The following is a 15,148-nucleotide window of genomic DNA, read 5'->3' as shown; positions in this document are numbered from 1 at the left end:
AGCGACGCGCTGGCATGAGCGTGCTGCTGCACGTGGCGAGCCCTGGGCTCCTTCCCTCGTCCCACTTTGTCGTGTTTTCAGCTCTCCCCAAGGCACTGCAACAGTCGTGAGCCAAATCAAGTGCGGTGCAGGCAGAATAGGGAAATAATGTGAGGAGCGTGTAATGGAATACGTCGTACATATTGCAAAAACAGCAGCAAAAATACCGACATTTGGTCTAAAATAGTCTCCAAAAGCGCTGGGGGAAAATAACTGACCTCAGGTTGTCCATTACAGAGGGTATCAATACTAACCCAAAGATTTGGTCAAACCTAAAAATGAGATCTATATTACTCTTGGCAGATAGAATTGCAGCAAAATGCAATTTACCATAGCCAAAACAAAACAAAGCAAAACAAAACAAGAAGTAGCTACAAGAATTTTTAGTCATTTTCTTCCTTCATGGAGTACATGTTTGGGAGCAATAAAAACATTGTCTGTATATCAACATCCACAACACTGAAGCTGTAAATAGTCTATCAAAATAAACTTTGCACACTTTCTGTTTGCCAACACTGAGAAGTACATGATTACCCATGCAGTGAGAAAAGGCTGCATTTTGTGTGGTGGTGTGAATTCATTTTAGAGGTTCATGTCATCTTTGGAAGGATTCCCAGCTCCTGAGAGGCTCCCCAGAGCAGAAATGAAGCACATCTCTAGAACTGGCATTGCACTGCAAACAGCAATGTACCAGCTCAGAATATCCCCCACCTGACAGAGGATAAATAACTGTTACTGACAGATGTTGTGGCCAAACCTTGCAGTGTTGTACAACATAGGAGAATTATTATTAAACAACACACTATCCCAGATACAGCAGCCATGCTCAGGAGGAGGAAGTCAGTGTCCAGCTTCCTTCAGGGTGGAATGTGCCAGGATAACAACCCAGTTAATCTCTGTTCTGGTGAAGAAGCTTCAAAAATAAGTCTTTGCGAAGTATGAAAAGTGCAAAGGAAGACCTTTCTCTCCAGATACAGGTGTGGGCAGTTTAGTCACCAAAGTAATTTAAGAAAAAAAAGATACTGGAATAATAAGAAAACTAAACCAAGATTCTCATCTTTTACTTCTACAGTTTCTGCTTCTATGCTTTTACATTCAGTTATTTTGTGCACCATTTGGAGATGTTTTGTGCATTGGCTTTTTAAGGCCTTGCAGTCATTCAATGAAAGAAGGGCAGAAGTTGTTACAGAAATGCAGAGTGAGAGTTTTAATGCCAGTCATATTATGTTTGCCAAATTAGCTTATTTCCCTTCTCTTCATATTTTGCAACATTGTTGTTGAAACAATAGGCTTGGAAGCACTTCATTTTTCAGCTCAAATATGGAAACTATGAAACCTAGGATCCTTCATCTAGGATGCTGCTACCCACTGAACAGACTAATTTTTTAATTTGATCTTGTGAGAGGGAAGAAAATTAATCTAAGCTATTACTTTTCCTTAAGTTTTTTTAAAGTAATTCTGAAAGGTCATTAACTAATTATTAAATTTTATGCATCAATACTTTTCCCCTCTAGAGCACTCTGCAGACCTTTTACTTCTAGTAGGTAGTAATGGACACTTAATATTTCGTCACCATTCTCCTCCTCATCTTCCACTATCCTGTTATCCCCACAAACCAGATTTGATTCTCAAGTCTCTGTCAAAGCCAAGTGACTTTTGAATAAACTGTTGTCTTCAGTCCCTACAGGGTGAACAAGTGCACCCATTTCTTGCCCTGCCCAGAAAAATCTCAGTTTTGGTTTAGTGAGCATTTTACTGAAGTACCAGCAGAAGGTCAGGCCACTGAAATTTGCCCCTGCAGAGTGGGTGTCCCAGTTCCAGTTTGTGCCCATGAGTGCAGGTGGCAGCACATCAGCTGTGCAAACTCTGTCCTGGCCAATGCTTCTGGGATGAAAACCTTTCCTGTGCTCTGCTCATGGAAATCACAGCAGTTCATACAACTCATAATGAGAAAACATCTTCCTGTTTCATTAGCAATATGTTATTTTGGCAAGAATGCCTCATCTCTTCTGGGTGATTAACACAACTAATTGTGAAGGAAGAACTGGCATTAGGGAAACAGGAGAGAGTGGGGAGACCTGAAAGCCCACAACCTAATGGAAAAGGTAGAAAACTGGTTAATCCGCACCCAACAAGGTAATGAGAAGGTCCATCCTCACCCTGAGACTTCTTGGTTCATCTGCAGCGTGTTACATCAACTTTATGTCATTAAAATTGCTAACTGTTCTGATCAGTTTATCAATTCCCATTTTTGTTTGAGGTTGGGTTTTTGAAGCAGCAATGTCCCCTCTTTGACAGGCTAAAAGCACAGGGCAGGAGGAAGCCCCACTGATAAGGCAAGGAGCTGCACAAGGGAAAACTGGAGCCAGGTACATGAGCAAAAATGTTCCTCTGCCCAGTATTTCACATCTAGATAGATATAGATACAGATATCTCAATAAATAACTCTATAGAGATAGATAAAAAGACATGGAAATACAGAATATGCCAGTGATCTGAAAGCAAACAATTCATTCCAAAAGCCAGTTGCATTTAAAACTTGTCTCTCAGTGCCCACAGAGTAGAAGAGCTGGGCATGTTATTGAGTCTTTTAACCTCAGCAGTTAGACATTTTTCTCCAAAAATATTTTTCACTTTCAATTAAACTCTGAGGGAAAAATCCTGGTGCTGCTGAAGTCAGTGCATGCCTTGCCATTGATTTTTACAGAGACAGATTTTTACTCCTATTTTTTTTCTCCTTTGCTTGGGATTGCACAAAGGGCATTGAAATGGATTATCTGGGTTTGCAACTGCACAACATTCAAAGAGAGGAGCAATTAGAGTCAGAGATTCAGAAGATGAAAAGGCATCAGCATGATCAGCTTGACCTCCCAGCAATTTTATACAATTCCATGTGTTGTCTCCAAAACACTGAGCAGCGATGAGGCAGCAGGTGTACTGTGACTGTCAGCTAGAACGCACAGTGCAAGTTGTTCCATTACTATTTCATGTTTCTATCCCTTATTTCCTCAGCACATCCATCTGTGGTCTGTTCTCTGTTTGTGCAATGCAGAGTTTCTGGGGAAGGGACTTCCTTCGGGTACTCGTGTGCCCCACATCTTGGCCAGCTGCGCCACATCTGAGTCTCTTTGTGATGCTCCCACAGAAATGCTCTGAAAATCAGAACAGCTTAATGGGAGATGCCACAAAGACCACACTGAGTCACACTCTTCAGTTGCCTCTTAATTTCTGCATCTTATGCTTTTTTGACATTAACCAGCACTTAGATTTTTGTTTCAGTGACAGCAGGATGAAGCATTAAATCTTTGTTAATTTGACTAAAACTAATTCTCATCTGTTCACTCAAACCACATAGGGAAATAAAAAATGAAATCACTTGATTTCCTTATAATGCTTCTGTTTTATGAGAAAAGCAGAGTCACTGAAAAATCTTGGCCAGGCAGAAAGCAAGATCTGTTTGATAGCTTGTATTTCTGCTGGCTGTGGCAGTGCCCCTTGAGTGCCATCTCCTTAATGATCAAACACCAGCCTCAGTGGGGAACAGCATTCCTACAGCTCTGCTCTGTGGTGCTGGCCTTGCTGTCAGTTCACAACCACTGGAAAAGGAGATGATGTCAGAATCTCCACTCTCCTTCACTTGTTTCCAATGAAAACTCAGAAATATCTCAGTTCCAAATGATTTCCTTTGTCATTCTAAAAGTGACAAAGGACCTTATCACAACACAGCTAGGCTCTTATCAGCCAAATCAACAGCACTCTAATAGGCGAAGGTGTATCTAAGAGGGCTTTTTGATTTGAATTAATGAACTAATATATTAACCTGCTTCATCTGACAGTAGGATTTTAAAAGCTGCTGTGGCTGCAAGTTACTGCACTCATATCACAATAAAGCACAATGATTTATAAGGACAAAATCACACAAGATGCAGAGGCCAGCTCAGAGAAAACTCAATAAATAAACAAACCAGTATGTGTGCACCTCAGGGAAAAGCCAGTATGAGAAGAAATATCTGTATATTGTGAAAAAATGAACAGGTACAAAAGCAGCAATACCTGCCAAGTTACCACAGGCAGAGTGATCCAAGTGGCTGGAATGTCAATGCTCAGAGGCAGTGTCCAACTGGAAATCTGATAGCATTCCCAGGGGAGCAGCTGAAACTCACTGGTTTGTAGGAGCAGATAACGTGAAACAGCAGAACAGATGTTACCCTGCCTGACCTGAGATGTAACTAAAGACAAGTGGATGTGATGCAATCAAGGAAGGCAAAGCTCATTTAAAATTACTCTAGAGATATGAAAACCTTACCTGCATGTACTGCCAGCTTCCTTTTCTGGAAAACCAAGACAGAGATTCCTTAATTCATCATTTAGACCTTTATTTTCTATGTGAAAAAATACTGAAATTATGTCAATTCTATTGGCAGGATTTAAAATGCAACTTTTATGCCTAATCAACTGACATGTTTTAGTAAAAGGGTAATTAAATACACTAATTATAATGTGTAACCCAATATTGTGAGTAGAGGTCCAATCTTCAGTGATTAGAATTGGTTTTTTTTGAGAACCAGTTGATGTTCTGTTCCTAACATCTCTTGGAAAGAAGGAGCGCAGTGCTGCACAAACCTCGCAGGGAGAGCATTTTAGTGTCCCAGGCTGATTCCTGTGACCTGGATCCAAAGGTCTGGAGTTTCCCAGCCCCCATGGAACACGAGTTTACCGCTGACCATAGGTTAGGCTGAAATACATAAACAGCACAGCCCAGGAATTTGGGAGGAACGAGAAACCCAAAACCCCGAGGAATAAACACGTAACGTCCCGACTCGTGTGCACACGTTGGACCTTAGAGCAGTCGCCTGCTTGGCAGCACCGATATTCCTGAAATTGCCAGGAAAATGGGCTCGTTGCTGCGCCACAACCCAACCTCGTTTGTCACAGACGCCGGCTACTGATGGAGTGCCAGTGACCCCTAGTGCTGCAGTTACTCGCTGAGGCTCCAGACACCATCCTGACACCAAAGCACAGCATATTTGCTCCTCAAAACGAGACAGGAATTGGCATCTGAACTGAATATGTATCATAAATGTATAAATTATAGTGAAATAAATGGCATGAGGAAACAGTAAACCAAGGGTATGAGAGGAAAAAGCAAAACTTCTGGTTTTCAAACTTTGCCATTTTTAGATATCAAAGAATAGTTGGCTGGGTCCCTTAAAACACAGACTAATTGTCTTGCTTAATGTGGTTTCAGAAAGAATGGGATTACTTAAATTACTGAATCATACAGAAAATATTTGTCTGGTTCACTTCTTGGATGTCTGTTGGCTACTGAAGAATTGTTGTTGCCCAAAATATTTGGTATGTTTTTCTGCAATAATTTGTCTTCATACCAAATTCTGTGTGTTTTAGATCACACTGTGTATTTAGGGTTGGTCTATAAAGTGTAAGTCTAATCGATTTTTAATGGAGGATAAATGTTTGTAAGGTCTAATTAAGTCTGTTATTTGCTTATAGGAAATACTCAACAGTAATGTGATTATTACATTTTTTACTATTATATCCATGTTGTAATGCTATTAGAGGTTAATAATTTATTGGCTCTTTATAAAATATTTATTAATGGAAGATCCAGTGTAGCAAAATGAGTAGTTACATAGAGCCAATACTACATAGTGGTTACATAGAGCCAAATTCAAACCTACTGTAGAAAACAATGAACCTTTTACCTCCAAGTCCAGATTTTCTAACTCCATTGCAGAATGATAAGAGATAGGAACATCAAACACATCAGGAGGAAAGATTTACAATACAGAAACATGTAAAATTTAAAAGTAATTTCCATAAAGACATTTTAAATTAAACAGTTCCTCTTTTTGCCTTCTTCTGTGGGTTTTTTGGTGGTTTGGGGGGTGTTTAAGCTGTCTAGTATAGCCATAGTCCTCTTCCTCGCTTACATTGGAAATACCAGAGGCAACCAGGGCAAGCAGGTTCCACAAAAAGGAGTCACAGGGACACTTGTGTGTAAGTTTAACATCTGTACAGCAAGGCTACACCTGCCCTCTCCAAAGTGTCAGTCAGCACTGAAGGGCTGAAAGTCACTGAAAGCAATTAAAGTGTCTGCAAACTGATTACTGAACTAAGCTCCTGAGGTGTATTCGGTTCCACTCATTCTCCAGGGATCTTAGCCACTGGTTTTGACACAGAAAATGCTTGATCAGCAATGGGGAATAAACAGGAGGCAGAAGAATTCATGACATGTATAATGCACATATTTACTTTTCAAGATTTCCTCAAAGCAGGCAGAAATTGCATGCAGTTCAACTCCAGTCACGCTGAAATTGTTGCCTTTTTTTCCAAAGCCCTCATTCTTATCACAGATGGGAGAGCATATGGTAGGAAGCCCTTACACTATATTGCAAACAGCTTCCACACTATAGTAGATTTCATATTGAAACTGCAGCGTCAGTAAACGGGAGGAAGCAACGGAAGATATCCAGAATATTTTAACCTTCTCACTATAAACATTGGCTGTCCTTGCAGTTGGAGCTGCTGGAGAAGAAATTGGGGAGGGGAAAATTACACTAGCTTTGTGAATGTGTGACAAAAAAAACCCCAAACCAACAACTCTGAAAACAAGATCCTGTGCAAAAGAAACAAATTTGCATGCAAAATTGGGAAGCTGAGGGATTAGAACCAGCAATGAATATACAGTAGCAAAGCTGGAAGAAAAAATTAATTGAGAGAATAAGATGGTTCGGGAATTTAAGAAGATTGATTTTTTTTTTTCTTTTCTTTTTATGGATTAACTTTAAACCAGGTTTACCAGGAACTACCTATGATGCTTAACACTCCACTGAAGGGAGCTGCTGGCGTTTGGTCCCACAGCACTGCTGTTGTAATTATCTGTCCCCAAGCCACAGAAGAGGCACATGTTTGCTGGCTGTTACATTTGTTTTGTGCATAAAAGCTACCCAGCAAACCCAAGAGCCCACTGAAAGCCACGTGGAGGAAATGAAAGTTTGGATTTCTCCTTCAGTTTCTCCCAGGAAAATGGAATGTAAATGTTTAAATGCACAGCACTGAGTTCGGGGTGCATGCAGTGTGACACGGGGGCTGCCGGGAGCAGAGTCACAGCTCACACTTGTGCAGCCACCAGAACACACATTAATGCCACCCCGCAACATCGGGGAAGGAGCTCGACCTCTGTCCTCCAAAACAGTCTGGTTGCATCATTCCCCGGGACAAAACATCACATGGGATGAAGGTTTTTCCCAGTGACACCTTTTCCTATATAAGCACAAAGTCTCCAAATAATCAATTACAATCAATCCATAGATATCTTTTTGGAAGCAGTTTGTTTGTAAGGAGAGGCCTTCCCACAGCAGCCGTTCAGCTGCAGTGCATTAGAGAGAATGCACAGGAGAACAGGAACAAAGTTAGCTGGTGGTTTTTGTGAGGGAATTCTTTCAATACTTTGTTTTAAGCACTTCGCCCAAATCTCATCTAACTCATATTGGTACATATCATTAAGACATGATTAACTTCAAAAGTCTGGCTTGTGATTTGCACAAGGAGAAAAATGCAATCTCTTACATCTTTGGATGAGCATCAAAAGACTTTATTTGGCCAGGAGAATTGCCAAAAAAAGAGAGCTGCTGTTAATTGATCATCTTAAGTTTTTAAGAATACCTATGGGTGGATCTTGTCACAGAGTTTGTTTTCAAGGATCTCCAAAAATAAGCAAGGATTATCCCAGGATTAGAGCAAATGCAATCTTTATCTCAAAATCACATAAATCTAGATTTAACAGTGAATTACATAACCGGCCATGTGCAGTAAACATTGAGATCTTGCCTGAGCAGGTCTGGAATGATCTTCAATGGCAATGCAAAATCACATTTTTCCATCAGGGGTCTCTGTCAGGAGTATGACACTGGTGTGACACTTGAACCTAGTGGTGAAGACATTCACCTGCGAGCTAACAGGGAGTGATTTTCCCAGTTCAGTTTTATATTCAACACTCACCAGAATTAGACAAGCAGGATTCTCAGGTTGTCCAAACACTCCAGGACACTTCAGCTCTATTTTGTCTCCTTCCAGACCCGAGTGCTTTCCGTTCTTTGTTGTGCTAAGACTCATCTTCAAGAGGAAAAGCAGCAGATGTGGGTATCAGACCCCTCAAAGCTCAGCAAAATCAGGCTTTTTATGGAGTCTGAGCCACGAAATCTGTCTGGGAAAACCTGGGAAATGCTTTTCTATCCCACAGAATTCTGTTTCACCCACAAAGTTAACAGTGACAGCAAATTGCTGACACACTGCTCAATTTCTATCATGCAGATAATCTTCTTGCTCATGGGCATCAACTTCACTTTCTTTCTAAAAGAAACCTAAACTATGGACATGCTTTTTGCATTTATTTAAGGATTAGGGAGTTATTCTGCAGTACTGAAACCTTCTAACTCTGGTTGTAAAGTCAAAAACTGGATGAATGTCAGCAGATAGAGCTGGTTACAACAGTCAGGAAGACTTTCCATGCCCAGCTGATCGTCAGTGGGAGTGGGGACGTCTGTGATCTGGCACTCCTTGATCAGACAGCAAATTAAAACCTAAATTATGTTCGGCATCATTTCAGGTTTTTTTCTCCAGCACCCTTTCAAGTTGTTTTGTACCCAGAAAATTAAAGTGACAATCGCCAGGTTAGTGACAGCATTACAGAGTGAGTAATTCTCTCAGCAATGCATGTTGAGGTGATTTAATTAAACAGTATCAATTAATATCATGGAATAGATGCAATTCAGATTATTTTACCTGAAGTGCTGCTATATAGGCATGAACACAATTTTTGTTTGCTTTCTGTACTGCTGAGAATCTCAGTCATGGAGTCCAAGGCAAGTGCAGCTTTGCTTATTTGACTGTTTATATAAAGTAATAGCTATTCTGTCACTACCTCATTTTTTTAACTTTACAGAGCCTAACAATCCTTTCCCAGTACCCATTTCATGTGTGGAAATAAAGCTCTCTTCCTGGAACATTATCGCCTGCTTCTAATAGCCACATTTAATCTTTGTTTAACAAGAAGTATTCCAGAAAAATTTACAAGTACTTGTCAGAAAACATTGGGGGATCTTGTTCCATTATTAGAGTTTTATATTGATTAAACACATGGCCTGTAAAAGGTGCAGTAAACCAGCTGTCATTATGAAATGGAGCTCACAAGGTAAGCTACATCCTTCTGCAAATCTTATTTTATTTAAGAGCAGCTGATTTCATTTTCATTTATTTGTTGTTCTCTCTCTGTGAGCTTGGCACAACATTTGAACTGAAGAATGTGCTGTGGTGCTGTTGTAACTCTGCTGCTGCAGGACAGGAGGAGTCACTGTGCTCAGCCAGAATTACAGCCTGGGAGACCAGGACTGGGAGAAACAATGCTGCATTCCATTTTAGAGCACAACAGGGTACTTTAGATTAAGTTAAACTTTGCAAATTGTCCGATCAGGGAAATGTGATTTCTCTCTAATGTCCTTGTAGGTAATGATAGAAAAGAAAGCTGAGCACTTCTCAGCAAAGGAGGTCATTGGCTATCCAAAAATGCAGCAAAGCAAACAGCATGAACAGTTAATAAACACATCCATTCCAGACAGTGAAAACGATGACAGTAAAGAAATTATTTGCTATTTAAGGACCCAAACATTGCACTCTGGACACACTAAGCAGCAAAGCTATTCAATTAAATGTGCCATTAATAAGTAAATTATTTGCCTGTGTTAGATAAACAACACTTGCATTATGGGAATTAACAACCTTCATATTAGCCAAAGGAAAAATAATTTTAATCCCAGGCTGTGCAAGAAAGTTGTTTTAGAGGAAAGATGATGGCATGAGAGGTGTCTCAATTCCTGTTTTGTAGAGTTATGTGGTGAAATGCAACACACTGGTAAAAGAAGGGAAATACACAGAATTTTTCAAGCTGAATTGAACTCTATAATGACAAAGAGGCTATAGCTCATTTATTTCATCTAAGGGATGCAGCCACATTTTCTAAAATAGTTGTTTCTTTTCCCTTAACACCACCAATACCCCAATAGAATCAGTTGTGGAAAGAAAACTGGACAACTTTTCAATGGGGTTTTCTTCTGTGTTTAGAAAATACTCCAAGCTTCTATAATTCCCAGTGCCTTAAAAAACCAACCAAATAAAAATCCAAACTGTTAGAGGGTTCTTGCAATACAATACCATGTTCCTTCCTTAAAAATAAAGGGAAAAAACCCAAAACAATTATTTATCCGGTATGGGGGTTTTTGCCTTTTCAAATGTAACAATACATTCTTGCCTTGTGTGAAATGTCATGGCAGGTGCATGTACATCCCTTCTCCTGCAAGATGGGCTAGATGTGTCTTTTTTCATGGGAAGTTTCACTGGGCATAAACAGGAGTTATAACACAACTGCTCAGCATCCTACTCTGCCTATATTTTTGAAATGCAGCTGTGCTTTAAAAAAAATGTAGACTGCAACAGTTTATTGTCGTTAAGTTCTTTTTCCAAGCCCAGGACAAGGAATTTTGAATTTTATATCTGTATATTTTTATTCCAGCGAGCATTTGCCAAGGCTTTTCCATATCCCTAGGATGACAAAGAAGGCTTGGGCAGACTGGGGGTGTTTTCCTTCCCCTTCAGCTGCTCCTCCCAGAGCTGCCCCCTCTGGGGCCAGAGCTCTGCCTTATTGCACCTTTTGTTTCTTCATTAACTCCATCCAGTGACCCCTGGAGTGCTGCAAAAGCTGATCACCTCTTTCCTAATTGAGTCAAAGTGCAGCGTGCTGCACACAGACGTGGGCACATCTTTGATCCTTCCCAAACAAAGCCACTTTCAGCACTCCAGGATTAGCTCTGTGTAAGACTAAAAGCACAGATTTGATTATCTGCTCCATGGTTGATGGGAGCAAGAGTTCCAAGCCAGTGCTGTTGGGAAAGGCTACAACAAATGTCATATTCCTTGCCAAGGCCTTCCCCTCTGGCATTAGGTATCTACAAGAATCCTCCTACCACAGATATTTTGTTCTATTTTTTTTTTAAGATAAAAAGCCTAAAATGTCAACAGCACCCCTATCCCTTAGCACGTAGAAAAGTAGTTTAAATCTCATGATTTCATGTGTCTGTGAAGACCTACTCTAAAACGAACCTTCCATTCATTTAGAAATCTGAGGGGCATTTAACTTTAGTGAAAGAATGAGTTTCAAAGAAATTGAAATGTGGATGAGAGAATGCACAAAAATCAGTCTTTTAATAAATAACCCACTCTGACAACTGGTTATGATCAACCATGCTCAGGAACTGATTGTTATTTCAGGATTACCCACAAATGGCCAGGGATAGAATCTGGTCATAGAAAATATCCTGTTGCACTTCTTTAAGATAGTGATCTTAAAAAGAAAGCAGTAAGTGGAAGCAGATTTTGGCCTGTAGCACATTCTTGCATGCAGACATTACTGCTTAGGATGAGCTGCCGGACTAAAGGATGAAAATGTATTTGCTTAACAGAGCTGGAAACAACACAGTGTGCATAAAGTAGCTATTTATAGATTCTAATTCCTTTTCAAGTACTTTGGTGGCATTTTTAATTTACAGAAGCTGTAACATTGACTGTAAATAGAAAAAAGAGCAATGTTGTTATCAGAACAAGCCTGCCTGGCCTGTAACTCACTTGCACATTCTCTCATGGCTCTGCAGAGAATGAAGCATTTCTTTTCCAGGTATCTATTTTGAATTCTTAATCCTCAGTATGCTTGGCAAAAAAAACCACGAGAACAGAACAGAAAGGTCCTGGAGGGTTGCAGTTAATCCAAATATGAGGGGAATTGGTTTTGTTATTTATTGCTTATTGCATTAATTGAACTTTGTAAAGTTAGGACAGAAAGAATTTTTTCTGCTGCAGACCTTTTCTAAATATCATAGAAACAAAAATGAAAAATCATTTAACATGTGATAGATTGTAGACATTTTCTTTGAGTGAAGGATTCAAAGTTTTGATATAGATGGCACTGGTAAATTTGTAGTGAATCCTATATAATGTGAAAAAGTTGGGGCTCTAATGAATTTATTTCTTTGATTTCATAGAACTCATGTTTCTTAAGTTAAATGGAACATCATCTGCAAAAATTTTCCTGCAACAGATATTGGCTGTAGAGTCATGTTTCACTGTGCTCCTCTGTCATAAATAACTGAAGCATTGCATTTCATCTGCAGTATCTGTAATTGGGCTGAAAATTAGCCATTTTCTGCGCAGCTTGTAGAAGAATATGGTAACAGTCTAACAAACTGAGTAAGAGATCTTTGTGACACTGTCATCTCCATAACAATTCATTTCTTTTTAAGTATTTAAAAGTATTTTGATAGTTGAGATCCTATGTTTGGATTAAATGGTGTAACTTATTGCAGCTACCATTCCTTTTGCACAACGTGCATCAGAGAGAAAACATGAAGATGACTATTGTAACCTTATATTTACAGTTTTCAGAACTGCAATTATAATTAATTTTTACCTTGAGGCAGTACTGATATAATGAAATGGCTCTCGCAGAATAACCTTATTTGTTACATGAAAATTCAGTACAATCAAGAAGCCAAAATCCCTGGTGATAAGCAAAGCTGGTTGTGCTGTTTTTCAAGCAGCATACATGGGAAGAGAAACAGTCAAAGTCCATCCTTGCTGGCAAAAACCATAGCTTGCAACGGGCAAAAGAAATCTGAAGAATAACCAGAACCTGTGCAGCTCTTCTGAGCTGCATGTTGCTGCTACCAGGAGGAAGATAATCCATCACGATAAAAAACAACCATCCATTTTAAACTTGCTCGGCAATGAGGATGTTCTTATTTGCATAATGATGGTTATTTGAATATGATGAGAATTTGCCTGAGTGAGACTCAAGCTCAAACACATTCAAATGTGATACAGTCTGTACAATTTTCTCAAGGATTGCAATTTAATACTATTTATCTAATGAAAGAAAAATAAATATTGGCTGTAACATCCCATTATGCCTGAGAGCTGGTTTTAAATTACACTTGAATAAAGTAACTGGGTGTGGGATGTTCACATTTCCTCAGGGATCAGTAACACTTCCCAAAATGGTGAGAAATATCCTCCTTCTCCAAGTAGCCTCCATCTCAGTGAGAGGACTGCAGAGATAACACCGACGAAGTGGGGCCTGTTGCACTTCCAGCATTCCCACCAAACAGCACTGCACCAGGATGGAATGATACCAAGGAATCAGAAAGCCAAGTTTCAGGGGAAAAAATACTCAGAGTATTTAAAGACTGGCAAATAATTATTGACAATATTTATACTAGAAATGACACAGAGAAGCATTGCTCATTTTAACCACTTCGTAAGGAAACCATGGCTGGGACACAGTTTGGTATGTTCAGAGTGTTCCTTCCAGCTCTCAGAGATGACCAGAAGGGAGAAGTTCCTGTCACTTTTATGTATATTCATAGGTGATTGTGAAAAAAGATCTGTCCATAGAGAGGGAAATAACACCACAATTACAATTTGTATCTACATTTTGCACTTCATCTGACACAGACATTGTGACAGCCTCTATTACATGACTCTGATTTTATTTCTGAGCACTCTGAAAACTGTGGTGAGTTACTGTTCCAAATGAGAATTTTGCCATTCACACTCCATAAAAAGCACAAGAATTTTTGCTATTTTATTGTAGGAAAACCTCCACATTTTCTCAGGATATTTCTCATCTCTAGCAAGAAATAAAAGACTTCTGATATTTTCGAAAACAAATGCAATGGGAAGCGCAGCCATGAATGGTGGTGAATGTGCAGTCACCCTGCAATACATTTTTACCTATGGAAAGCCACCAACTCCAGCCAGCCCCTGGCTCTTGGTAATTCCAGATGTCAGTGATTTTAGCAAGGATGCAGTTTTCTGACTGCAGAGCCATATATTTGTCTTGCCAAACCTGAAATAGCCCACGACTGGATTCTGTGCTGCAGATGCTGTGGATAATTAACCAGCAAAACCAGCCATGTGAGAGAGATTATTTTATTTGTGTCTTCAAAGGCATAAGAAAAAATCATGCCTAAGCTTAGTTCAAAGCCAGTCCTCCTCCTATTAAAGTCTATGGGATTCTTTGCTGCTGAAGTTAACCTAAAATGACTTAATTGTTCTAATTATGTCTTGAACAAGACTGTCAAAAAGCTCTGCTCTTGTAAAACAAAGAGTGTTCTTGAGGAACAATTGAACTACCTGAAACTGTGATCTTGAGAAGCTAATAATGCATCTCTAAACCAGAAAAGGATGCAAGCTGGTGTTTTTATTGCAATTCATATAAAGTATCTTTTTTAAAGTTAGGCTAATTCACTAAGTGAATCACAAATTTTTTTACAGTTTGTTTTGGGGTTTTTTGTGATGGCTTGCTCATCTCCATCTGAGCTTCATGGATTTCTACTATCATCTTCCACTGTGAATCCACCATGTAACAGAAACCTCTCCAGCTCTGATTAAACCCCCCAAAATTTTGATGGAAAGTTGCCACCTATGTCAGCATGTCCTGATGGAGGCTGCCTTCCTGGCACACATAGCTGTCTCTACAGCAAACCATCTCAAAAGGGTTCTCACTTCAGTCCTGTTGCCACAACTTCTGGCTCCTGCCCTCAAAGCTACTTTTGTGTTAACCCAAGTCATCAAGACCAGCAAGCAGGTCATTGATAAAGACAATTACAAATTTACCATTCTTCTAGGCAGGGGAGAAAATGCTTTCCAGTCTGGAGCTTGAGTGACATTGTAAAACAATATCAACGTGATTTTAGATTTTTCTTTAGAATGTTCTACAAAAATACTTGCTTGGTTCCCAGACAGGAAAATATTTTGATATTTCAAATTTTAAGGCATTGATAGTGGTGAGGAAGTGATCACAGCAACATTTCTACATAATGAAGCAAAGTGTATTAGTTTGACTCTCTAGGGTTATTATTCACTGAAGCAGCTACAGATATAAAAATACCAGGCATTTTGTGGTAGCTTTTCCTTTCCTCACATTGGCTTATTTTTGCACTGGGAATGCAGTATATTGGTGGCAATTTATATGCTAATGACT

Source organism: Geospiza fortis, unplaced genomic scaffold (assembly GCF_000277835.1).
Source record: "Geospiza fortis unplaced genomic scaffold, GeoFor_1.0 scaffold145, whole genome shotgun sequence".
Classification (NCBI taxonomy): domain Eukaryota; kingdom Metazoa; phylum Chordata; class Aves; order Passeriformes; family Thraupidae; genus Geospiza; species Geospiza fortis.
Note: the sequence above shows the minus strand (reverse complement) of the source record.